General features: G+C 46.1%; 1 pseudogene; it reads left to right on the forward strand.

Moving 5' to 3' along the window:
• The first annotated feature begins 3,504 nt into the window (after positions 1–3,504).
• Positions 3,505–26,507, forward strand: LOC130853896 (antizyme inhibitor 2-like; annotated as a pseudogene).
• Positions 26,508–26,946: the final 439 nt, after the last annotated feature.

A 26,946-nucleotide genomic window follows, 5' to 3' on the forward strand; every position in this document is an offset into this window, starting at 1 on the left:
CTCCTCCTTTATCTCTATAAGATAAAGTTAATTTCCTTTGTTTGTTGGACTTGCCTGTTTTTGCTATGGCTTGCTTGTCCAGAATTGCAATCCTCTGCTTTTCCCCAATAAACCCACTTTTGCTGGTAAAATAGCTGACTGTTTATTTTTAAGGTCAACAATGTGATGGCACAAAGTAGGGGCTCAGTAAATATTAAGGAAACACACAAACAGGTCAACAAAGTAATAAATAAGTTAATTTCAGATTATGAAAATAGAACAGAGTAAAGGAATGGATGGATAGTTGGAAAGCTATCTTCCTGAGCCAGGGTTAGGAAGGAGCTAGGGGAAGCCTCTTTGAGGGGGTGTCATTTGAGCTGAGACCTGAGGGAGAAGAATCCAGACATAGGAGGGTCTAGGGAAGAGAATTCCAAGCAAGTGTAGAGGCCCTAAGGCTGGAAGGAGCTTGGAGGTTTGAGGAACAGCTGTTAGGACAGTGTGGCTGGAGCGGAGTGAGTGTGGGGGGTGGGGAAGACATAGGATAGGTCACATCAGGTAGGGCCTTGGAGGCCATGCTAAGGACTCGGATTTTATTCTGAGTACAATGAGAGGCCGTCAGAGGCCCTTAAGCAGGGACATGATGTGACTGGTTTATACTTTTAAAAAAAAATAAATTTGTTTATTTATTGGCTGTGTTGGGTCTTCATCATTGCTGCACAAGGGCTTTCTCTAGTTGCAGTGAGGAGGGGGGCCTATTCTTCATTGTGGTACTTGGGCTTCTCACTGTGGTGGCTTCTCTTGTTGCAGAGCATGGGCTCTAGGTGTGCGGGCTTCAGTAGCTGCGGCACATGGGCTCAATAGTTGTGGCGCATGGGCTTAGTCGCTCTGCGGCATGTGGGATCTTCCTGGAACAGGGATCGAACCCATGTCCCCTGCATTGACAGGCGGATTCTTATCCACTGTGCCACCTAGGAAGTCCCTGGTTTGTGTTTTAAAAGACAGAATGATGTCAGGGGATGTAAGAAGGTTAGAGTGGGAGCAGGGTGACCATTTGGGAGGTGACCATAGTAGATGGGGAAGGAGGTGACTGACTAGTGTGACAGCCAAGGAGATGGTACAATTTGAGCAGAGCTAGGAAATTTTTTGGAGGCAAAACCAGTAGAAATTGTTGATGGGTTAGACAAGGGGGTGCAAATAAAAGAGAAGAATCAAGGACGAGCCCTGGCTTTTGGCCTGAGCAACTGGGTGAATGTCATCTATCGCAGTGTGGATGACTGGAGTTGGAGTCAGAGGGGGAGGTCATCAAATTTCTGTTTGGGATGTTAGAACATCCAAGGGGAGCTATTGAGAGGCTGCATAGTTCAGGGGTTGAGAGCAAGGGCTCTGGAGCCAGACTGGCTGGGCTGGATTTCTGGCCATTTAATAACTGTATGGCTAAGTTACTTTAATCTACTTTAAACTAATGCCTTAATTTTATCATCTGTAAAATGAGAATAATTATGGTACTCATTTCATAGGATTAATGAGGATGAAATGAGTGAATTTACATACAGTGCTTGGGACAAGTACGTACTTGTGATGTTGTTGTGATGCTGATGAGGCCAAGCCAGCAGTTAGATAAGAGTCTCTGAGCTTAGGAGAGAGGCCAGGGCTGGAGCCGTTGACTTATAAAAGATACATGTACAATTACTAGACTGGATGATTCTTCCTAGGGAAGAATATAGAAAAGTACATGGGCATACATTTTGTTGACCCACCACTGTGTCCTCAGTACCTCACATTATCTGCATATAGTAGGTGCTCAATGAATGTGTGTTGAGTGAATACATTTCCCTCAGCAGAATACTCCTCTAGTGGCCAGACTGACCATATCTGACCATGTCTTTCTCTCAGAAGAAGTCCCCACATCCCTCGGCCACGGCACATGGACTGTGCAACGGCTTGGGCCCTTTCACTGCTGTATTCCCAGGGCTCAGCACAGGGCCTGGCACATAGTAGCCCCTCAGTAAATATCAGTTGTAGTTGAAAGAGTAAAAGGATACCTAGCGGTGTGCTTAGCTCAGGGGTGAACACAGAGTAGGCGTGACCTTGGAACCTGTGCACGCACTTGATTGTTGGTACCTGGCAGCCACACTGCCCCATTCTGTGTTCTCACTGGGTTTCTGGGCTTTAAGCTCCGGAACTAGATGTTTCAGACTCTTTTATTGGCAAGATTATGGGTACAGTTCAGAGCATCCTGAAGAAACATGCTCACATGATATTTAGAAGGTGGAAGAGGGTAGAATCCAACTTTCCTTCTTCAGCGGCCATGAGAGATGTGTGGGCCTCTGTAGAGTTTTTACAGCGACTGGATGACTCCACCCCCTGTCCCCCTGCCAGTCTCCTGCCTCAGGCCTGTAGGGAAGTGCTGACTGCAGTGTCGGCAAGGATTTCCTGTAGTTTCTTGACTCCAGGTGGCAGCAACAGTATTCTAAATTTTCATATCTAGCTACATGGTGACTCTTGACCCTAGAAGCTGATGGATTCTCCTGACTTTACTCCTGATTCTCTCTTTGCAAACATCTAATTCCCTGTGTTAAATTCCTTCCTGCTTGAAATTCCTAGAGTGGCTTTTTTTTCTTGATGGAACTCTGGTTGATATAGCAACCTTCAGGAAATGACAGTGTTGTATTGCAGAAAGAGCTGGGACTCTGGAGCCAGGCAAGACTGAATTTTCATCCAGGTGTGTCCATTTTTTTGGCTGTGTAAGCTTGGGCAAGTCACCTCATCATTCTTTGCTTCAGTATCTCCATCTCTAAAATGGTTATAAAATTAAGTAGTTAATAATAATAATCATCACTTATTGAGTATATAATATGAAATAATCATTTTTTGAAATGCTTTGAATATATTAACTCATTGCATGTTCCTTAATAATCCCATGGTCAGATTTTAGATATTTAAAACAAAATTTTAAAATGGAGGTAAAGTTCATACAACAGGAAATTAACAATTTTAAGGTGTACACTTCAGTGGCATTTCATACATTCACAATGTTGTGCAACCATCACCTTTATCTATTTCCAAAATATTTTCATTTCCCCAAAAGGAAACCCCGTACCCATTAAGCGGTCACTTTCCATTCCCTCCTCCCCTCAGCCCTTGGCCACCACTAATCTGCGCTTTGTCTCTATGAATTTACCTATTCCGGACATTTCATATAAGTGGAATACTCGACCTTTTGTGCCTGGCTTCTTTCACTGAGCATAATGTTGAGGTTCAACCATGTTGTGGCGTGTTTCAGTACTTCACTCCTCTCTACAGCTGAATGATATTCCAGTGTACGGATACACCACATTTTGTTTATGAATATTTGGGTTGTTTCCAGTTTTTAACTGTTATGAGTAATGTTGCTATGAGCATTCATGTACAAGTGTTTGTTTGAATACCTGTTTCCATATCTCTTGGGTACACACACATAGGAGCAGGTGCTGAATCTGTGTGTTTGTGCATGCATGGGTGTCCCACTCTGTTATGAGGTTCACCATGCCGCTGGCTGCCCAGAGAGAGAGGCAGGACACCATGGCCTTCTGCACCACCTGTCCTCTGGGCAGTAGCCAGAATGTGCCCTGGGTAGGTTTCTTCTCTGAGTTGAATCCCAAGATCTTAACTATGGCCTGGAGACAGGCCAGCCCGAGTCATGACCTCATCTTATTGTACCGTTTAGGCTTTCTGAGAACACTTAAGATCACCCATCACAGTCTGAGGAAGATGCCTCCACCCAGCTAACAGTCTTTGGAACATTCAGGGACTAAGGCAGGACAGCTGATCCCCTCCCTAGTAGCTGCATAATGACTACAGGTGAGTAAGGTGACTTTGGACACATTTCTTTTCTTTTCTTTTTTTTTTAAAGCTCTTTATTGGAATATAATTGCTTTACACTCTTGTGCCAGTTTTTGAGGTACACCAAAGTGAATCAGCTGTATGTATACATATATCCCCTTATCCCCTCCCTCCCGCGACTCCCTCTCACCCTCCCTATCCTGGCCCTCTAAGTCATCATGGACACATTTCTTGAAGAACTGGAGACTCAGTTCCCTCACCTGTAAAATGGCAATGATAATAACGCCCTCTTCATTCACTCACTCACTCTGTTCATTTATTCTTTCTCCAACTATGTATTGCGCACCTATCTTGTGCCTGGCCTTGTTCCAGGCACTGAGGACACAATGGTCAGCCACAGACATTGTGCCTACCATCCAGGGGCTGATAGTCCAATGGAGGAGATGGACATGAACCCAATAGCCATATAAACACATGTGAAGCTGTAAATGTGTCAAGGGCTGTGATGGAAAGGTAGCCGGAGCTATGAGCACTTCCATAGCAAGAAGATCCAACCTGCCTGGAAGGGGATTGGTGGCTTCTCTGAGGAAGTGTTCCTTGAGCTGGTGTCTGAAGCAGGAGTGTAGTGGTATCACACAACCGTTTTTTTTTTTTTTTTTGGCAGCACCACGCGGCTTGCAGGATCTTAGTTCCTCAATCAGGGATTGAACCTGGGCACCCTGCAGTGAAAGCTCAGAGTCCTAACCACTGGCCCACCAGGGAAGGTCCAATATCACATGTTCTTAATTTACACTTCCCTGATGACCAGTGATGCTGGGCACTATGTTATATGCTTACTGGACAATTGAATACGTATGTGTGTGTGTGTGTGTGTGTGGAGAACTTGTTTAACTTATTTCCCCTAGCTTTATTGAGGTATAATTGGCAGATGAAATGGTAATGTATTTAAAGTGTGCATTTGATAAACTGGTGATTGATATACATATGGTACATACGGTAATATATATCGATACATTTGGTGAAGTCATTTGATATACATATACACTGTAAAACTATTCCCACAACTAAGTTAATAAACACATTCATCACCCTAGAGAGTTCCTTTTCGGTGGAGGGTTGAGAATGCTTAAGAGCTACTCTCTTAGCAAATTTCAAGTATATAAGCACAGTATTATTAACCATAGTCACCATGCCACACATGCCATACATTAGTGTACAGATCCTCAGAACTCATTCATCTTATAACTGAAAGTTTGTTCTCTTTGACCAATCTTTCCCGATTTCTCCTATCCCTCAACACCTAACAATCACCATTGGACTCTGTTTTTCTGAGTTTGACTTTTTTTTTTAGATTTTATGTGTCAGTAATACCATACCACACAGTAATTGTCTTCTTCTGTCTGGCTTATTGTACTTAACACAATGACCTCCAATTTCATTCGTGTTGTTACAAATGGCAAGATTTCCTTCTTTTTAGGGGCTTCCCTGGTAGCACAGTGGTTAAGACCCTGTGCTCCCAATTCAGGTGGGCCTGGGTTCGATCCCTGGTCAGGGAACTAGATCCCACATGCGTGCTGCAACTAAGAGTTTGCATGCTACAACCAAGGAGCCTATGTGCTGCAACTAAGGAGCCCTTGAGCCACAACTAAGGAGCTCACCTGCCATAACTAAGACCCAGAGCAACTAAATAAAATATTTTTTTTCTTTTTAAACGCTGAATGAAATTCCATTGTATAACTGTTTATTGACCAGGGCATGTGGACTCTGTAGTTGCAGTGCACAGGCTCTCTAGTTGAGGCGGGAGAGCTCAGTAGTTGTGGCGCAGTCTTAGTTGCCCCATGGCACAGGGAAGTCCCAACTGCCCATTTTTTAAATTGGGCGATCTTATAGAAGCTACTTGAAAAGTGCGTCATTTTTTTGATATATATTTTGCAAATATATTTTGCGACTATCTTCACCAATCTCTGTTTTTTCTTTTCAGTCACTTACTGTTGTCTTCTGATGAACAGTAGTTTTTAATTTTGATGGAGTCCAATTTATTAATCTTTTCTTTTACTATGCTTATTTTGCCCTGCTTAAACACTTTTTGCTTCCCCCAAGTTCAGAAATATATTCTTTAATTTTTTCTTCTGGAAACTTTGTTGTACTACTTTTCATAGTTAGGTCTACGATCAAACTCATAGGACCACTGCTATTATTTGTCTTATCAACACTTACTCTTTTTCCAAAGTCTAGTTCCATCACTGGCTTTTCTTTGGAACACTGTGGCCACTCTAGACTTATTTAAAAGGTAGTTATATCACTGAACACATAGTGTTTCAATCAGGATTCAGTTGCACGCCGGCTAGTCTAAGCAGGAAGGAATTTTTCAAGGTGTCAAGTGACTCACAGAAAGACTGGGTGAGGTGAAGAAATAGGCTCCAGGTCCAATTTTCAGGAACAACTCCCAGAACTTGACAGTTAAGAGCTCTGCTCTAGTTAGAAAGGTTAGGCTCCAGAATCACATCACTGCCACACCTAAGAAGCTGCCACTGATGTACCATGTTATGGCTGCTACAGTCTTTTTTTTTTATTATTATATATTTATTTGTTGGCTGTGTTGCGTCTTCGTTACTGCGCACGGGCTTTTTCCAGTTGCAGAGAGCAGGGCTACTCATTGCGGTGGCTTCTCTTGTTGAGGAGCACAGGTTCTAGGCTTCAGTAGTTGTGGCTCACGGGCTCTACAGCACAGGCTTAATAGTTGCGGTGCTCTGCAGCATGTGGGGTCTTCCCCCACCAGGGATTGAACCTGTGTCCCCTGCATTGGCAGGCAGATTCTTAACCACTGCACCACCAGGGAAGTCCCTACAATCCTTGATAGCAGAATGAATGAGTGTCCAGTCCCATTCATTCATTCATTCATTCAGGCTGCACAAGGTCTTAGCTGCGGCACACGGGATCTTCTTGTGGCATGTGGACATCTTAGTTGCAGCATGTATGCAGGATCTAGTTCCCCAACCAGGGATCGAACCCAGGCCCCCTGCATTGGGAGCGCAGAGTCTTAAGCACTGGACCACCAGGGAACTCCCCAGTCTTATTTGTAATGTCTGCTAAGCAAGGGAAACCACATCATTACTAACTGTGGCTCAGAAAAACCAAATGTCTCCACAACCACGTTGCTAGCAGAAATGACAAAAGCAACAGAAAGATGGCCTCCATCTTTCTTCCATTTTCCTAAATCTGGTGTGAGTGAATGTGATTGGCCGAACATAAATCCCCTGAGTTGTGCCTGCCAGGGGCCCTGGGAGAGCACACTGGAAGGAGGGTGCTGACCCAGTATATCCATCACACACAGTATTGTGATACAGGTGCTCTTTACTGTCTTTCTTACTGGATGGGATGAGTTCCAGGAGGGCAGGGTTCTATTAACCTTTGTGTATGTCCAGGGACTAGGTATAGTGTAGGGGCTGGTTAAACGTTTGTTGTATGAATTAATTAAATGTGTTTCTGCTTATTGCCTGTATATCATTAGGATACTTTTAGTTATAGCCAACAGAAAGGCCAATTCAAATTTGTTTTAAAAAATAAAGACTATTTGTTCCTGTAACGAAGAAAATCAGAAGTAGTTCTGGTAGCAGGTAAGGCTTGATCAAGCTGCTCAACAATGTCACCAAAGGCCTAATTTCTTGTCATCTTGCTGGTCTGATTTTTCCAATGTTGGTTTTATTTTTTCTTCTTAATTTTAAATTCAGGACTTTATGACTAAATCTATAGACTATATATAACAAACACCATATGCCATATGTAGCTCTACATAATAATTGCTACCATTTATTGAGTAATTTCTAAGTGTCAGCACTGTGTTAAGCTCTTTACATAACTTCTTAATAAATCCTCACATAACTTTGTTAAGTAGATATTACATAACTTTCTCTTTTACACATGAGGGAACAGAGAGCTTAAAGAATATTTAGAATTGTAAAACTTCATACATGTTTTATCTGTTTCCAGCTCCTCCTCACTAAGGGAACTAACCAGGACAGCTAATATTGTGTGTGTTCATTTACTCATTTATTCATTCTTTCAACTAACAAGTACTTGTTAAAGGCTGACATATATCAGGCATTTTTCTAGGTCCTAGGGAAGATAGCAGTGAACAAAACAGAGCAAAATTTCTGTCCTCATTGGTTTTATTTTCTAGTGAAGATGAACAGATCATTTTAAAATGTGGACAATATAGTGTATTAAAAGCTGAGACATGCTTTGAAAAATAAATAAAAGAGGAATAAAATAATAAATAATGAATTAAATTTAAAATAAAAACAGGATTGGAGGGCAGGGCTAGCCAGTGGTTCTTAACCTCTTCGGTGCCATGGGCCTCTGACAGTCTAGTAAAGCTTAAGGATTCCTTCTCAGAATGCTTTATTTTTTAAAAATCAATTAATTAATAGACTGTGTTGGGTCTTCATTGTGTGCACAGACTTCCTCTAGTTGCAGTGAGTGCAGGGCTACTCTTACTTGCAGTGTGTAGGCTTCTCAGTATGGTGGTTTCTCTTGTTGCAGAGCATGGGCTCTAGGTGCTCGGGCTTCAGTAGTTGCGGAGCGTGGGCTCATTAGTTGTGGCGCACGGGCTTAGCTGCTCCGCGGCATGTGGGATCTTCCTGGACCAGGGATTGAACCCATGTCTCCTGCATTGGCAGGCAGATTCTTAACCACTGCGCCACCAGGGACATCCCCTCAGAATGTTTTAAATGTACAAAATAAAATATATAAGACTACAAAGGTAACCAATTATGTTAAAATAATGAATAAACAAACATGATAGGGTAATATACGTACTTTTATTAATACTTAATATAATAAAATATTTTAAATACCAGCAAGTCAAAGTTTTAATTTTGTTTTAAAATGACACATCGGTGTGAGGCAGTTGTTAGTTTTAATCAGAACATTAAACAGTGAGGTGAACTTTGACTCACCTTCCACTTGTTGATCAACGAACTATGTAGGGAAAGGAGTCTAGAAAGCAATGAACATACCTGGGTCACTGATGTGAGACCATGAGACATCACCGTTTGGTGACTGAACACGTATTGGGCACAGAGTGGCCTGATATTGGCTGGCAATGTTGCAAGAGCATCAGATGAGAATATTTTGATCACATGTGGTCAGCAGCAAACTTAATAATCACTCTAATTTAGGAGCAATAATGAGCGTAAATGATATTTGAGATGTTTGCAGCCACTGCAATGTGATAGGAACATCTGTAATTGCTGCTGGTGACAAAGACACAGAGACACAGGTCCTGCTCGTGTGACTGTGGTTTGCTGCCTGTACTTATAATTAAAGAAAATGATAAATTTCAGTGGGAGACTGGTGAAAATAAAGATATAATTACCTTCCTATATGGGTTCATGGACCTCCTGAATTCTATCTGTGGCCCTCAGGTCAAGCAGCGAAGTCATTTATTGCCACCCCGCCCAGAGGTGAGATCAGTATTACCCAACTTCTGTTGGCTGGAGAAACCTGATATGATGGGGAGGTGGGGGATGGGGGATGGGGAGGCCACAAAGGAGTGTCCACTGCACCCCACTTCTGTGGATCTTTCATGAATGTGTCAGGATCAGTCGATTGCATGAAATTTAAATGTCCATAAAGCTTCATGAGAAACAAAAAAATAAGATAGTAGAAATAAATACGTTTGTCATTAATCACAATAAATGCAAAGGAATTTAATCAACCTGAGTTCTCTGATAAGACTTTTTAAAAAAGATACATCTGTATCCTATTTGCAAGGGTCACACCTAAAACACAGTGACACAAAAGAAGAAAGTACAGGCATATCTTAGAGATATTGCAGGTTTGGTTTCAACTACTGCAATAAGTGAATATGCAATGAAGTGAGTCACACAAATTTTTTCGTTTCCCAGTGCTTTTGAAATTTATGTTCACATTATACTATAGTCTATTGCGTACAGTAGCATTATGTCTAAAAACCAGTATTCATACCTTAATTTAAAATACTTTATTGCTAAAAAATGCTAACCATCAATGAGCAAATGTTGTTGGAAAATGGTACCAATAGGCTTGCTTGACTTGGAGTTGCCACAAACCTTCAATTTATAAAAAAATGCAATATCTGTGATGCACAATAAAGCAAAGCACAATAAAACAAGGTATGCCTGTGAATCAGTGGAAAAGACATAATAGGCCGACACTAACCTAAAGAAAGCTGGTGTGTCAATATCGATGCAAACAAGATAGATTTTAAGGCAAAAGTCTTCGTTAGATGATATAAGAGAATCATCATTTAATGATAAACAATTCACCAGGGAGTTATAATGAACCTAAACCTTTATGGACCCAGTAATGTAGCCTCAAATTATATTGAAGCAAAAATTGACGGACGTACTAGGAGAAATCTACAAATCTACAATTAAAATGGGATTTTTAGACATGCTTCTTCCAAAAAGTGATATATGAGACAATAAAAAAGTAAAAACAGAGAAACTGGAATAACAAATTCAACAACTAATGGAGATAGAGGTTGGGAAATATACTCCTTAAAAAGCAGTCTTTAAGGCTAATGACATTTGTGTTGGTAAGATGTGGAGAAACAGGAACTCACATATTTCCAGCAGGAATGTATATTGGAGTCATTACTTTGCAGAGAAATGTGGCAATACGGGGCAAGCTTAAAGATGAGAACAGTGATTCAGCAATTCCATCAATAGATGTTTGCCCTAGAGAACCCTCACCCACAGACACAGGGAGACATGTACAAGGATGCTCATGGAACTCTGTCCGTAATAGTAAAAAGTGTGAAAAAAGTAGCACTCTGTTAAGGATCAGTAAATAACCTGAGGTCCATTCAGACAGTGGACTACCCTATAGTATTTGAAATAACTTAAGCAGAGCTACATGAGCCAGTAAGGATAACATAAAAACACACTGAAGATTGAAAAAAGTCACGTTGCAAAATGATATGTTATGACACCATTTATGTTGGTTTTTTGAAATGCACAAAATAATACCCTGTATGGTTTGTGGATATATGCATATGAAACTGAAGTACAAAAACATGCATGGTATTGATATCCACTAATTTGAAGATTTCCCTGTAGGGGAGAAGGAAGAGGAATGAGGTTCTGGCCACAAGACCACTAACCCTAGCTCTAACTCCAACCAAGGCTGGGTCTCGAGGCTGGCGGGGCGGGGGTGGGGTGGGGTGTGGAAATCCCTCCTTATCCCTGGTGTGTATTAGTTAGACTCCAACATGACCCTTGTTCTGTTGTCCATCACGTGGGAATTTGGGCTTGCAATCTTGGGCAATTCCCAGGATCTCTCTGGACCTCGATTTTCTCATCTGTGGAATGAATTTGCCCTAGAAGTAGACTCAGTCTCGACCTTCACATTGTCAGAGGCTCATCATGGGGGAAAGAATTTAGACTGAATTGTACCGTGTGCTTTCAAAGAGCAGAGCTAGAAGCAAGAAGTGGGAGGTGGAAATAAAATGCTATCAGTCAGAGCTGCCGTTCAAGAACTGAAAGAGAATGAGCTCTCTGTCTCAGGAGTGTGCAAATAGAGGCAGTTAGGTGAACATGTGCAAAGGAAGTTGGAGAGGGAATTCCTATCCTGGGAGGAGTGGCTGATGTCCCAGGGACCGCTCCCCCCCAAGGTCCTAGATGACTCTGGAAGTCTGGCTGAAAGCTTCTGTAATTCTAAGTTTCTATGATTATAAGTACCTGCCTATCTGCCAGGTAACTTTTATTTACCCTTATTTTGCAGATGGGGAAACTAAAGCTGAGAGAGCACAAGTAACTGCTACAGGAAAGCCCCTACATGTGGCCTAAGATCCCCTGTCACTGTCACTGTCAAGTGGCAATTTTCCCTCCTCAGGGGAAGCACGTGGAATGAAAAGATTGTGAGTGGCTATTGTTATACGTCTTTTGCAAGGGCTGCTGCACCCCTTCTGTGAAGTCGGTTGAAGATCTGTAATGGGGAGAATCACGTGGTCTCAAGGCCCTCTGTTGGAGATGTCTTTCTGCTGGATAAGTATGTGGTGGCGAAACGTTCCCCGTCAACTCCCTCTGGTCTAGCCGTCACGCTGGCTAAGTGCTCTGTCAGTGTCTGCGCTGCCTTCCAAGAGCTTGAACATCAGTGTCCCAGTTCAGGCAGAAGGGATCTGTGATGTCCCCACAGGCCTGAACTTCTACCCTGAGTGAAACAATGAAAGGGAGGTGGCCCTGTTCCCCCTTCCCCACCCAGTCACCTGGTGGCTGCAGCAGGGGTTTGGCTGTGGGCGGTGGGTAAGAAACTTTGTTGGCTTCTATGGCCAAGTGAGCTACACCAGCTCTGGGGATTGGATGCTGTCTGATGACTGAAGACCCCCACCCTCAGACAAGAATAAGAAAATGCCGGTAGCAGTTTGCATTGTAATTAACCAGGACTAAAGGGTTCCATGTGGCTCAGGATTTCTGGTTCACTGGAATCAAAAATGAAGTATTGTCTGGTACCAAGGAGGAGTTGTTCCCTGTTTGGCTGATCCTAAAACATTTGGAATTGCATTTGCTGAATCTGGAATCCCAAGAAATCTTGAACCATTGGGTGGGAAATCACCAAGCTAAGATTCTTTTTGGATGGACTTGATCAGTGGGGAACAGGGCTCCCCCTGCCCCTTTCTGCTGCCACCAGTAGCTGAAGCTGGTGTTGGGCAGTAAGAGCCCAGGAGTCAGTCTGAGGCAGGAGGATAGAGGCAGCGAGTTGTCCATGAGAGGCTGCCCTCAATAGGATCTTCTCTCTTCCCAGTGGCCCCAAATGCACCAGGGTTCTGTTTTGTTTTTCTTTTTTTAATTGTGGTAAAATATGTATAACATAAAATCTACCACTTTAACCCTTGAATGTACAATTCAGTGGTATTAAGTACACTCACATTGTTTTGCAACCATCACGCCATCCACCTCCAGAACTTTTCTATCATTCCGGACTGAAACTCTGTACCGGTTAAATAATCACTCCCCATTCTCCAATCCCTTCCACCCTGCCCCGGTCTAGCCCTTGGTAACCACCATTATACTTTCTGTCTCTATGAACTTGACTAATCTAGGTACTTCCTATAAATTGAATCATACAATATTTGTTTTTTTGTGTCTGGCTTATTTCGCTGAGCATAACGTCTTCAAGTTTCATCCATGTGTCAGTGCTTTATTCCTTTTTACAGGTGAATAATATTCCACTGTAAAATATTCCACCACATTTGTTTATCCATTCATTTGATGGTGGACATATGCATTGATGGACTTTTGGCTGTTGTGAATAGTGCTGCTATGAGCATAGGTATACAAATATCTGCTTGAGTCCTGCTGTCAATTTTTTTTTGGATTTATACATAGGAATTGCCAAATCATATGGTAATTCTATGTTTAATTTTTTTGAGAAACTGCTCTAATTTTTTTTACACACTGGCTGCCCCATTTTACATTCCTGCCAGCAATAGACAAGGGTTCCAGTTTCTCCAAGTCCTCACCAACACTTGTTATTTTCCATTTTTTTGACACTGGCCACCCTAATGGGTGTGAAGTGGTATCTCTTTAAATGAACAGGGTATTTAAACGATGAACAGGTACTTACCCTGCCTGAAGGTGCAGTAAACTTGGCTGTGGCCAGAGGACCATTGCCATGGGCACCTGGATGGGGAGTAAGGAGACTGGCATAGTGAAACCCCTGTCCTGGTTTTGGCTACCTGTCCAGTGCGTAGTTGATCTTGGAAGGATAGAAAACCAACTCTGCATCTTGAAATCCCCTGATTGGTCAAGCTACTTGTTATTGAACCCAAGTTTGTGTGCCTGAAACACGGGGAGGACAAACAATACTGAGACAATGGAGTTTGGAGCAGAGAAAGGTTTCTTGCAGGGCCATGCAAGGAGAACCGGTGGCCCATGCCCCCGCAAAACTCAAACTCCTGAAAGAGTTTCAGCAAGGCATTTTTAAAGGCCAGGTGAGGGAGGGGCATCACAGGGTATGTGATCAGTTCTGTGCTCTGATTGATTGATGGTGACCAATCCTTAGGCACCAGAAGGTCTGGGGCTATGTGCTGGTGATCACAGAGTAATTTCTTCCATTTGGTGGTGGTTTCAGCATCTGTAAATCTCAGGAATATGCATGAAATACTATTGTCTGGGTACTTCAGAGAGGAGATATAGCAGAGGTATGGGGTGGGTGGTGTCTGTCCCAGGAAGGCCCCATAGGGTCCTGCTTGGTTACATATTTACAGAGAGTCCTTCACAAGTCAGTGCAAAAAGATGTTGGGTCTAAAATGAAGTAAGGTTTTTTGGGGTTTTTTGTTGTTGTTGTTTATTTGTTTTTAGGTCTTGATTTGTCAAGAGAATTTTGAAAAATGCTGCAGATCTGGTCCATATCGTCCCCTGTGTTACTATTCCCTGTGTATCTAGTGCATGGAGACTATTTGTGACACTAGGTGCCCCTGTTCTCCGCCTTCTCTGGGATTCCCCACAGCTCTCCCTCTCCTGTTCTGAAGAGTTCAGCTCTTCCCCACACTTGCATCTGCAGAGGAAAAGCACTGTTCATGGAAAAGAAAACCATTACCTATGTTCAAGACGCTTACCACTCCCGCAAGGGACTTATCAATGCATCTTTTCCAACTACTCCAATGTGAGTTCCATGGAGGAGGAGACTTCAGTTTGTTCACTGCTGTATCCTCAATGCCTACACTGTTCCTGGCCCATAGTAAGTGCTTGATAAATATCTGTTGAGTGAATTGATTCATATATGAATGAATAAACAGTATGTTGTACATTCCTGGATAGTAATTCTGCAAATGCCATATTCTTAACCTTGTCACATTTCCTGTGGCATTTTAGTCCCCCTTAAAAATCAGCAGCTTCAGGACTTCCCTGGTGGTCCAGTGGTTAAGACTCTGCGCTACCAATGCAGGGGGCCCAGGTTGGGGAACTAAGATCCCACATGCTGCAACTAAGCCCGTGCATCGCAACGGGAGAAGCACTCGTGCCACAACCAGAGAAGCCCGCGTGCCACAACGAAGACCCAGCTCAGCCAAAATTAAAAAAAAAAAAAAAAAATCAGCAGCTTCCTGACTGGTCAATCCCTATACAGTTCTAAGCACCTCCCACTGTCCTCTGTCAGCACAGTGAAGTCTTCCAAAGGAGGTGTGTATTGAGCTGGACAGTCTAGCTTAGGCTGCAGTAACGAACAGCCCTCAAACCTGTCCTCAAACTATACATCCAGGAAGGGTTGGCTGGGGACTCTGCTCTACAGGGTCTTCACACTGGGACCCAGGCTGATGGAGTGGCCACCATCTGCTGACTGCTCATACAGAAGAAAAGTTGGCAATTCACACTGGCTCTTAAAGCTCCCTATTGGAATTAAGATATCGCTTTAGCTCACATTTCATTGCTGAAGCAAGTCACAGGGCCATACCTAGTTTCAAGGGATGGGAGGCTGTGATAAACTGTATTATTGCCAAAATGTTTGCTGTCTCGCCCTTTGGAAGGATTGTAATCCTCTCCCCATTGACATCAGCCTTAGTCATGGGACTTGTTTTAGCTACTGATCTTTGAGTAGAAATGTGCCATGAGGGGCTGCTCCTTCAACCTGAATCCTGGAATGATGGAACAGAGCCAGAGCAGACCCACAATGGGAACATGAGATGAGCGAGAAACAAATCTTTATAGTTATGAACTTGTATGATTTGGGGATGGTTTGCTATGGTGGCATAATTTAGCTTAAATGGATTGATTCAGTGGGGAAGTGTAATTTTACCAATTACAGGAGGAGAATTGGGACTAGCTGATGGACAGCTCTAATGACTACCACCAGAGCCATTTGAGTTGGACATTGGAGATGAACAGGAGCTTAGCAGGCTGGAGGGAAAGGGTTTCAGACAGAAGGAAACTTCTGCAAAGGTTTGGAACAGAGAGGGATGTGATAAGTAGGCTGGCTAGGACGGGAGCATCTTCTGAGGTTGGGTGTGTGGCGGAAAGGAGAAGACTGGCAAGGACGGAAGGCCATTTTGTTCCCCCAAGACTGGCAGTTTGTCCTGGTCTCCATCAGGCCCAGATCTGAGGCCATCCTTTGAGATGAGTTCTGTGAGTTCTGGAAGCCGTTTGGTTGGGTGAGGCCCTGCTCCTCTCTGACCTTCAGGTTTCCTTGTGTAAAACCCACATAATAATATTCACTTTGCAGTGTTGTTGTTGACTATTCAGTGACTATTTGAACTAGTGGTGGAGAAAGCCTGGGCTCTGCAATCAGACACACCTGGGTTTGAATCCTAGCTCTGCCACCTACTGAGGACCTCAGGAATTTTATTTATTTATTTATTTATTTATTTATTTATTTATGGGATTTTAAAAACATCTGTGACCCTCTGATTTCTTTTTTTTAAAGATAGTGAAGGAATTTTAAAACATTGTATTTATTTATTTATTTATTTTTGGCTGGTTGTGTTTTTGTTGTTGTGTGCAGGCTTTCTCTAGTTGTGGCGAGCAGGGGCTACTCTTTGTTGCAGTGCGTGGGCTTCTCATTGCCGTGGCTTCTCTTGTTGCAGAACACAGGCTCTAGGCACGTGGGCTTCAGTCGTTGTGGCTCATGGGCTCAGTAGTGTGGCACACAGGCTTAGTTGCTCTGTGGCGTGTGGGATCTTCCCAGACCAGGGATTGTCCCCTGCATTGGCAAGTGGATTCCCTTTTTTTTTTTTTTTTTGGAAACTTATTTATTTATTTATTTATTGGCTGTGTTGGGTCTTCATTGCTGCACATGGGCTTTCTCTAATTGCGGCCAGCGGGGGCTACTTTTCGTTGTGGTGTGTGGGCTCCTCACTGCTGTGGCTTCTCTTGCTGTGGAGCACGGGCCCTAGGAGCGTGGGCTTCAGTAGTTGTGGCACATGGGCTCAATAGTTGTGGCTCACGGGCTCTAGAGTGCAGGCTCAATAGTTGTGGCGCACAGGCTTCGTTGCTCCGCAGCATGTGGTATCTTCCTGGGGCAGGGATTGAACCTGTGTTCCCTGGATTGGCAGGCAGATTCTTAACCACTGTGCCACCAGGGAAGTCCAGGCCTCTGACCTATCTGTAAAATAGAGATGGTACACAACATTGTAAGCCAACTATACTCCAATAAAAATTAATTTAAAAATAGAGATGGTAATTAGTGCTTCATGAGGACTATAAGAAATAGTGAAACTATGTGATGCGTAGTAGGAGTTCCATAAATATTCATTAAGCCAACTGTGGGGATCATAGAAACGGGTCTGACTTAGTTTTCTTTGTTCCTAGGTTTGCTACAAACCGGATGATTTTGATGTATTTAAGGCAAGAAGTGTGGACTTCATGAGGCTTCGTGATCTTTAACAGCACAGTTGAAGAAAGTCTGAGGTATCTTGACATTTAACCACATGGCCATCCCAGGGTCTAACAGGACCTAACCCCAGTTATTCACCAAGGTCACACCTTGCATTCCAATTCCATTCTGAGTTCATAAGATCAAACTAAAATGTTTCAGAAGAAATGTGCTTATGATCAGGCATGCTGTGCTGAGAGTCTTGTACTCACCTGACCTCTGCACGGGCAAGTCCCAGCTCTCAGAGGAAGGTAGGGCTGTCTGAGCCATCTGCGGAGCACCTGCTTATACTAAGGTGTGTGTTGGCCTTTAGAGGCCAGGTTATGCCACAGAAACAGTCCTCAAATCCCAATAATTTAAACCAACAGGGTTTAAGCTAAGATCTTTTTTTAAAAATCAAATCTCCTCACTCTTTTCTAGTGCTCTTTTTTTTTAAATTAATTAATTAATTTATTGGCTGCATTGGGTCTTTGTTGCTGCACGTGGGCTTCCTCTAGTTGTGGTGAGCAGGGGCTGCTCTTTGTTGTGGTGCATGGGCTTCTCATTGAGGTGGTTTCTCTTGTTGTGCAGCACAGGGTCTAGGTTCGTGAGCTTCAGTAGTTGTGGCTCGCAGGTTCTAGAGAGCAGGCTCAGTAGTTGTGGCCCACACATGTGGTTGCTCTGTGGCATGTGGGATCTTCCCGGACCAGAGATCGAACCTGTGTCCCCTGCGTTGGCAGGTAGATTCTTAACCACTGCACTACCAGGGAGGTCCCTAAGTTAAGATCTTGATTTGGTTGTCTCATCCAATCCTCAGAATAGCCCTAGTGTCCTATCCTAATATTATTTCCATTTTGCAGATGAGGAAATAGAAAGGTAAAACAATTTGACCAGAGATGGAATTCAGATGAAGACCTTAATTGTCTCATTATACTGCTTCTTAGGTTTTATAGTTGAAGGACTCAAAACCTGAGATGGCAGATTTACCCAAGTCACACTGCCCTGTTAGCTAATCTCCACGTTAGCACTACCTCACAGGTCGCCTGATTCCTAGAAAGAATGAATTCTGAGTTTATGAATGTACATAATTTGTAAGTATAATGCCATCAAATCTGAATGTTCACACTATGATCTCTTTGGTCACATCCAAACTTAAAACCTCATCCCCCCCCCCCAAGATATGACACATAATTGACTATATTTTTAATGTATTTTATGGATTGCTTAAAAACATTTATGTGATGCTGTAAATCATTTCACATTTATACTGGTTAGAACTGAGGTTCTAAATACATTGTATTTTCCAAATTGCTCATCTGCTGTCCCAACGCCATTTGTTCTATAAAATTTTGTTTGTTTTTTTCAGTGGTGGGTGATGTGTTAGATTCTTTTGTTCTGAGCTTTGTTTCTACGCTGTCAGTTCTGTCCCACTGACTTTTCTCTTCTGGATCCCAAACAGGTTGTAGAAGCAGACGGACCTTGATCTGCATCCTAGATCTCACATCTTAGCTGTGACATCCTTTGTTTACTTACTCTACAAAAATTCACTGAAGCAAATTCTGTGCCAAGTCTTATCCTAGTGTGCATCACTGGAGATGCAGATGTGGTCCTTGTCTTCAAGCCATCATAATCTGGTGGGGACAGCTCATAGGGACAGAAACGCAAACACAAAAACCAACAGTAATAGTGAAGTACTTCATGTATGTTATCTCACTTAATCCTCATCACTGCCCCTTGGGGTCCCATTTTTCAGATGAGGGAACTAAGGCTCAGAGCTGTCAGATAATTCGCACACAGTCTCATAGTTAATGAGTAGTAAACCAGGGTGATTTCAAGCCCATGAGATTAACCCCTCTGCTATACCAGGCCACTTGGCAAGCAGGAGGAAAGGAAGAATACTGTCCAAGTTGCACAGCAGGTTAGTTTCTGGGTAGAGACCTATGTCTTTGCCACCCAGACATAAAAGACTTGCCATCTCTGTCATCCTTGGGTCCTCCCCACCCCCTGCCCCAGCAGGGCTGGCAGAAGAGAAGAGTCAGGGCAGGAGTAGGCTCCCTGCTGAACTGCCTTCCTGGAACAGGCTGGGGAGTCTCTGGTCACAGCACAGAGGTGGGGTGTAAGTCTGCAGGAAGTGTCAGCTGACATTCCAGGGGCAAGCAGCCCCAAGGTGGTGGCTTCAGCCTGAAAGCGCCAGCAGGTCACAGAGACCTCAGCAGCCCACATGGAGAGGGAGGGTGGGGCCAGGGACGGGAGATGTGACTGGACACTGAATGACCCAGGTAGGCTCACTTTTTCCATCTATCGGGGTGACTAAGACACTCTTTTTGCAACTCAGCAACCTCTTCCATCCAGAGCTAAGCTCCCCTGAGAAAGCCAAAAAGGCTTGCAGCCTCTTTCTGTCTTGGCCACATACCTCCCCTGAGGGCATACATTACAGAAATAGCCAGTGGCATCAATGAGGAGGAGAGAAGAGGGGAAAAAGTAGACTATCTCAGAATAGACAGAGGCACAGGTCTCAGCTGAAGCCATTTATTCTTGAGATTGAGTCTCAACTGCGCTGCTTCCCAACAGTGAGAACTCAGATGAGGTACTCTAGCCCTCAGAGCCTCAGTGGCCACATCTGCAAAATGGGAATAATTTATACAGTGCTTCCATGCCACCCTCCTCACCCCCGCCCCCTGGCACAGTGCCTGGCACACGGTAGTGGCTTAATGAGCACATGTTGCATGGTTCATACCTGTCTCTGGTTCAGTTGAGTAGGAGCCTTTACAGGGCAGGGCTTTTGGTTTAGACTGTTCACTGCTGTTTCCCCAGCACCCAAGCTAGAGCCTGGCACAGAGTAGGTGCTGGAGAAATCTTTGTTGAGTGATTACAGAATAAGTAGCCTAGAGCCTTCCCTGGCCCAAAAGATTCCACTTTCCTATCGAGGAGAGGGGCATAAGTCGAAAGGCAGTAGAGAAAAGTGGTCGAAAGCAAGCTCCTTGCCTGGGCTCAGATCCTGTCTCTGCCCTGTACTTGCTTTGTGAACTTGAGCCAGAGGCTTCCTCTTTCTGAGCCCGTATTTCTCTGTCTTTAAGATGGGACTTACCTCATAGAGTTATTGCGAGGATGAGATGAGACAACCTGCTACCCAGGCTTCCCTCCCTCTTTCCCTGTCCTGGCAGGACCGCCAAGTCCCCTTCGTGGTGGCCGTCCCGGGCGTGCTGGCCAGACTCCATCGGGCCGTCCGCCAGGCCCTGCCGCGGGTCTCACACATCTACGCTTCTAGGCGGTGAAGTGCAACAGCAGCCCCTGCTGGGCGCTGCGTGTCCTGGCCTCCCTGGGCGCTGGCTTCGGCTGTGCCAGCCAGGCAAGCCTGGGCCTGCTGAGGGTCACACTGGATCAGCCGGGTGCAGGCTGAGTCCCATTGCTGAGCACTTTGTGTGCCGAGCCCTGTGTAGAGGGTCTCACGCAGGCTGCTCTCCTTGATTCTCCCAACAGCTTTCAAGGCAGCCAGGGGTATCCCCGCTTCGTGGAGGAGGAAACGGACTTAGGTGGACGACTGAGCCTGACCCAAAGGTTGTGCTCTTTCCTTACACTGGGGAGTAGAACGTTCTGGAGATTTGTTAGCAGAAGCGGATTCAGGGTGTTGAGAAAAGTTGGAGCAGAAGCTCAATTGGTGGGAATGATATCCCTGGAGATGGGAATATTTTACTAAACCTCCCTCCTCCCCTTTCTGAGGAGCCCTCAGCCAAGTAAGATTAAATGTAACAGCTGCCTACAGGCAGCCCCCCTGATTTCTTCTCCCATGGACCAGAGTTTATGGGGATGAAGGGTGTTTGCTCTGAGCTGTAACTGTCAGCACCTGGAACAGTGCCTGGCACATTGCAGGGACTTGATCACGGGCACCTCACGGCCCCATCTAGGGCTCTTACCTGAAAGTGGGAGCAGGGGAATGGGTCACCAGTTGGGCGTTTGGCCATGCAGATGGAGCTGGAGCAGGTGCTGGGCCTGGGCACGGCCCCCTCGTGCATCGTCTACACTCACCCCTGCAAACTTGTCTCTCACAGGCTACTCACCAAGGGCTACAGCTCCTGACCTTCAACAGTGAGAAGGAGCGAACTGAGGTGGCCCAGGAAGACCTGGGACCAGGTGTGACCGGCAAGGGTATGCAGGCAGCTGGGGCGAGGGTCAGGGGGCTGGGGACAAAGGCAATGTAATGAGCAAATAACCTGACAAACGCTGGTCTAAGCCAAATGAAGAAGAGGACCTGCAAGGCCCAGCCTGGTTTAAGGGGGTCTGGCAGCTGGTGGTATCCGGGAGCTCTGCTGCATTCGGACTGAGACAGCCCAGGTTCAAATCCCACCTCAGTCACTTACCTGATGTGTGTATCAGGCAAGTCTCTTAGCACTTCTAAGAGATGGCTCTTTAGTCTTTTTCCTTTGTTTTTTTTTCCTTCCTTCCTTCTTTCTTTTGTCTTCCTTTCTTTCTTTCTTTCTTTCTTTCTTTCTTTCTTTCTTTCTTTCTTTCTTTCTTTCTTTCTTTCTCTTTCTTCTTTCTTCCTTCTTTCTCTCTTTCTTTCTTTTTTATATTTATTTATTTATTTTGCCTGTGCCAGGTCTTAGTTGCAGCACGAGGGATCTTGGTTGAGGCAGTGTCTTCATTGTGGCATGTGGGCGTCTCTCTAGTTGTGGTGCGTGGGTGTTTTCTTCTCTAATTTTGGCACGCAGGCTCCAGGGTGCGTGGGCTCTGTAGTTTGCAGCACGCAGGCTCTCTAGTTGAGGCACAAGTGCTCAATAGTTGTGACGTGTGGGCTTAGTTGCCCTGCGGCATGTGGGATCTTAGTTCGCTGACCAGGGATCAAACCCACATCCCCTGCACGACCACCAGGGAAGTCCCAGCCTCCTTCATTTTCCAAATGGAGGCATGTTGCTTGGCACACAGTAGGTGTACTATATCAACGTTGTGTCTGTTTTCTACACTCCCTTCCCTGGGTGTAACTGAGGAAGAGGGAAATGTAAACACATGTGTGCTCTTGGGTTGGTGATGGATGTAGGGACTCAGTGGTATTGGACACCCTACCAGACCTGGGGGGCAGCTGGGCCTGGATACGGGGTGGGAAGCAGTGGTCTGGGCCACTGGCATCTCTGGCTGAGCACTCTTTCCTTGCCCTCCCCATTCACTGTGCCCCTCCCCCAGGCTGGTCCTCCAGCTGCAGACCCAGGACAGCCAGAGCACCGTGCCCCTGAGTGCCAAGTTTGGAGCCAGCCTGGAGGTGTGTGGGCACCTGCTCAAGTCCGCCAGAGACCTGGGGTTGGATGTGGCGGGAGCAGGGTGAGGGAGGCTGAAGACTCTAAAGCTGGGGGTGGGAGCCCTGGGGTCTAGTCCTGCCCTTGGCAAGCTGTGGCCTCTCTCTGGGCCTATGGGACCCCATTTGTCAAAAGAGGAAGGATGGGATGTGAAGGCCCTTCTGCTCTGAGGCCCTGGGGTTTAGGATCTGGTCATGAAATGTCCCTGAGGGGAAGGGGAGCCCAGGTGGCCATGCAGCCACTGTGTGTGTGAGTGCAGGTGTGTGTTGTGTGGACCCCGGGTCTGGAGGTGAGCATCCCCACCATGGTGCCTTCATCTGTAGGTCAGCCCGAGTATGCAGGTGTCTGTGAGCTCACAGCTGGGCCAGTGCAGTCAGGTACGTTTCCAGATGTTAGTTTCTGCACTTGACCCCAGTAGCTCTGTGTCTTCTCTATGCCGGTGCATCTCTCTCTGTGATTATCCACAGTCTTCGTGGCTTTATGGTTCGGAATGTATGAGCCTGTAGGTTTCTGCATACATTTCTCCCCAAGTCACATGCACAGACCGTGCTTGGCTTCCACGTGGGATCTGACTGCCAGACACCCCAGAGCTACTTGCAGGCTGACGCCGACTGACTGCTGGCGTGTGTTCAAGATGGGCTGCGGGGTCCGGTGAGAAACGAGCCTCCTGGTTATCAAATGGAGCTTCCTGGAGTGGAGGAGCTGGAGAGGGCCCTGTGGCTGGTACCTGTGCTCAGGGAGGCCACAGGGTGTGCCTGGGCGTGTGTGTGAGTGTGGGTGTCTGTATACACGCACATGTGTTTGTGTGTCCATGTCTCTTTGTGCCTCTACGTGCACCAGGTGTGCATGTGTGCACAAGCACGTCTTGGTTTGGTTCCACCCAAAAGCAGACCCTTAGACAAAATCTTGGGTGCTGGTGGTTTCTTTGGGAGGTGATCACTGGAGGCACCAAGGAGGAAATCAGGAGAGTGAGATGGGTTACCACTGTGGGCCTCTGGACCAGCTCCACTGGGGACCATCTGAGGAAACAGGTAAAACATAGTTCAGGATCATCCACTGGAGGGCAGGGAGCTAGGGCCTTTGTCAATCAATTCCTGTCCTTCTCTGGTTGAAGTTGTGGGCAAGGGATGGTAATTTCCCCACACCCAAGCTGGCTTCTGGTGGTGCTGGAGAAAATCCTCAGGGAGAGAAGGTGTAGGTATGTGTATATGTATGTCTGTGTGTGTACATGTTTCTCTGTGTCCTCGTGCAGGTATGTGTATATCTATGTTTCTGTGTGTTTGTCTGTAGAACTGTTGTTAATATCAACAATTAAGTTACAGTTGGGAATTTAAGGTTTCCTGGGACCAGTAGACACCCTGTCTTCTTACTGTGCTTTGAATTAAATTGTCCACACTCAGATTTCTCAAGGAGCCCAGAGACCCCACTCTTTTAGCCTCTACACTTGCCACGTAACCGCACGCAAGTTATGTCCTGTCTCTCAGCTTCAGTTTCCTCTTTGGTAAACAGGGATAATTCTAACACTCACTGTGCAGAGCTTCTGAGGGGATGAAAGGAGCCGATGAGGGTCAGCACCTGGCCTAGGCCCTGGCACGTCAGCATGTGTTGGATGAGTCAATCTTTCCCGTGCTGTCCCCACACCCCCATCTTAGTTGGCAAGTGATCAATGCCCAAGACGTCCCCGAGGGGAGTGGTGTTGAGGTCATCGTGGAGCCTGGCTGCCTCTATACGGTGTCTGTCTGCTTGTCTACTGTCAGCATCTTGACCAGGAAAATGTTGTGGAGACTGCTGGGTGGGCAGGCCACTGTACAGGCATCCCCAGGCCTGGGAGAGAGGATGGGCAGAGGGCCTGGGCCCCATCCCAGGAGGCTGGGGGTCAGAGTAGTGACTGAACGCCACCCCCTCCTCAGTGCTGTCCTCTCCCTGTTCCCAGGAGGCAACAGGAAACTGAAATACTACCTCAATGACGGCCGCCAGGGCATCCTCTAATACCTTCCTCCTAGAGCCTGTCCCCAGGACTCCCGTCATGATCATGGTACGGGGGTCCTCGTGTGGCTCTGTCGTTGCCCTTCTCAGACCCGAGGGCCCAGGCCCCCCAGCCCTAGGTGCCCTGTACCTCTCCGCCTGGGAAGGGGTGGGCGCGATGGACCCCAGAGGCTGGGCCCTCCCTGCTGATCAGTGAACGTGTGGACACACACATGCACACAGCTTGGAGCCTTTGCAGCAGCTGGTGATGTGGACCTAGTGAGGCAAGGCGGGTGGTCAGGATGCACCCGTGGGGCCGTGTTACACAGCTCTTTTCAGTCTGCCCCATGATCTGGCAACCAGAACTGTAATACTGGACCCAGTGGGGCCTCTGGGAGCCTCCTCCAGCTGAAGGTAGTGGTCCCTCCAAATGGGTTCATGCTCAGGCCATATTGTTTGTAAATATGTTACCTTTCACTTTCAGCCAATGAAAGTCTTAGTATGTGCACAAATTTGCTTGTGTATATATGTGTGTTCTGCATGGGTGTGTGTGTGTGTAAGTGTTTCTGGGTGTCTCTGGACATGTATCTTCATGTGTGTATTTGCCTCTCCTCCCATGAAGCCCGCATGCTGGAAACAGAGGTACTGTAAGAGCAGAGGTTACAAACAAGAGAACCCTGGGCTTGTTGGGCTCCCAGAATAGTTACAAATTTTAGTTGCCAATATTTTCTTTTTTTTAAATAGACATATTTCACAAATGCCTGAATTTTTCAGACCCCATCAAAAATTTAAGAGATCTGATGATATAGAACTGCAGTCCATCACGGCAACAAGTAAATCAAATTTATAGCACACGTACAGTGTCTGACAGATCTGTGGGACTGGGAGAGTGGTGCCCTCTTTGCAGAGGCATTGACTTTCCAGTTTTTTATAAGACTTAACTGGCCCGTTTTCACATTTACGTTACCTGCTTGGCCCCTTAGATAACTGAGTTTTCAACCTCTGCCTTATAGCAATAATTGGAGCCAACAGCCTCACATTTTACAGGTGAGGAACTGAGACCTCGTGTGTGGGTAGGCCCGAGTCCGCCAGGCTGGACAGTGGAGGGATCCGTCCCAGCCAACGCACACACCTGTGCCCCTCCAAGTGCTCTGATGGCTTCTGGGTGAGCAGGCGAAGGGGAACAGGCCAGACCTCGGTCTTTTCTGTCTCTGTCCCTTTCTTCCCTTCTCCTGCGTCCCTGCAGGAGCTCTGCCCCTAGCTACCCCTCTTCCCCTATACCCTCTATGGCCCCACGTGCGATGCCTTTGACAAGCTCTTCTTGGAGGAGGTGCAGCTGCCCAAGCTGGACATGGGTGACTAGCTGGTCTTCCCCTTCATGGGCACCTGCATGTCTGCCATGAGCTTCACCTTCAATGGCTTCCTTCCCACCTCCATCTGCTGCGCTGTGCGACCCGAACTCAGGTGTCTGAAGAGGATGTGGGGGATCATCTCACACTGGTTTAAGCTTGGAGTGGGGAACTGGTCCCAGGGGATCCCTTTCCCCTGGTGACCTGCCAAAGACAAGTGTGCATCTGGCCTCGACTCTGATCTGCCTCTGGGCTTGGTCCCGGGGAGGTGGAGACTGAAGGCTGAAGCTCTACTGGAGCAGAAGAGGGTAGCAGGAGGCCCCCGGGCCCCCTAGTGACCTGGCTGCTCCTGCTCCTGCTTCGGAAACCCCGGGATACCCCACCCTGCCGTGCTCTGTGTCCAGGGCCCAGCTCCCTGCTCTGCTGTGCAGCCTCAGGCTGTGGAGGAAGGGGTGTTCACACACCCGGCCGCCCTTCCCGCAGGAGCCTTCTGGAAATGGCAGTGCATTAAATCCAGAGCCCGGCCAGGCTGGAGGGTCTTTAGATGCTATGGTAGGTAGGCCTTGAGGGGGGTGGGTGGGGGTGACTATTTTGAGTCAGGATGGTGGGGAGCAAGTGGAGGCTTGGGTAAATCTCAAATCGTATATGGAATTTCCACTGTGCTCACATTGGGGTTCATTCTTACGCTGAATTTTCTCTGCACTGGCCTGCCCTGCCCATCCCCTTTCCCCTTCATCCCCATCCCACCTCTCCCACCCACAGGAGGAGTGGATGAAGGTGTCAGCTATAAACTGGCACTTGCCATGGGCACTTGCCATCTACCTCTGCAAGGATTCCATCCCATGTGCTGCTGCAGCTGCTGACCAACCTCCCCTGAAGGGAATTCAGGATGGAGACCAGGAATGAGGCCCTCTGTGCTTTGGAAAAATGGGTGGAACAGGTCTTCAGATAGTTAGATGTTTCCAGGAGCTGATTTTGTGAGCCAGTCCTTGCATCTCCTCATATCTAGAAAAGCACTCAATCCCTTCACGGTGCTGTCTGCTCCTCATGACTAGCAGAAGCCCCTTACAAAAATGTTTGGTTGCATGTACTCCTCCTTCACTAAGATTACACATATACTGGCCTTCCCCTCTACCTCTTCGGAACAGTTTCTCAGAGCTATCTGGGAGGCTATCTCCCGGGCTGCAGTCCTCATTTTGCCCCAGATAAAACTT

This window comes from Hippopotamus amphibius, chromosome 1 (genome assembly GCF_030028045.1).
Source record: "Hippopotamus amphibius kiboko isolate mHipAmp2 chromosome 1, mHipAmp2.hap2, whole genome shotgun sequence".
Taxonomy (NCBI): Eukaryota; Metazoa; Chordata; class Mammalia; order Artiodactyla; family Hippopotamidae; genus Hippopotamus; species Hippopotamus amphibius.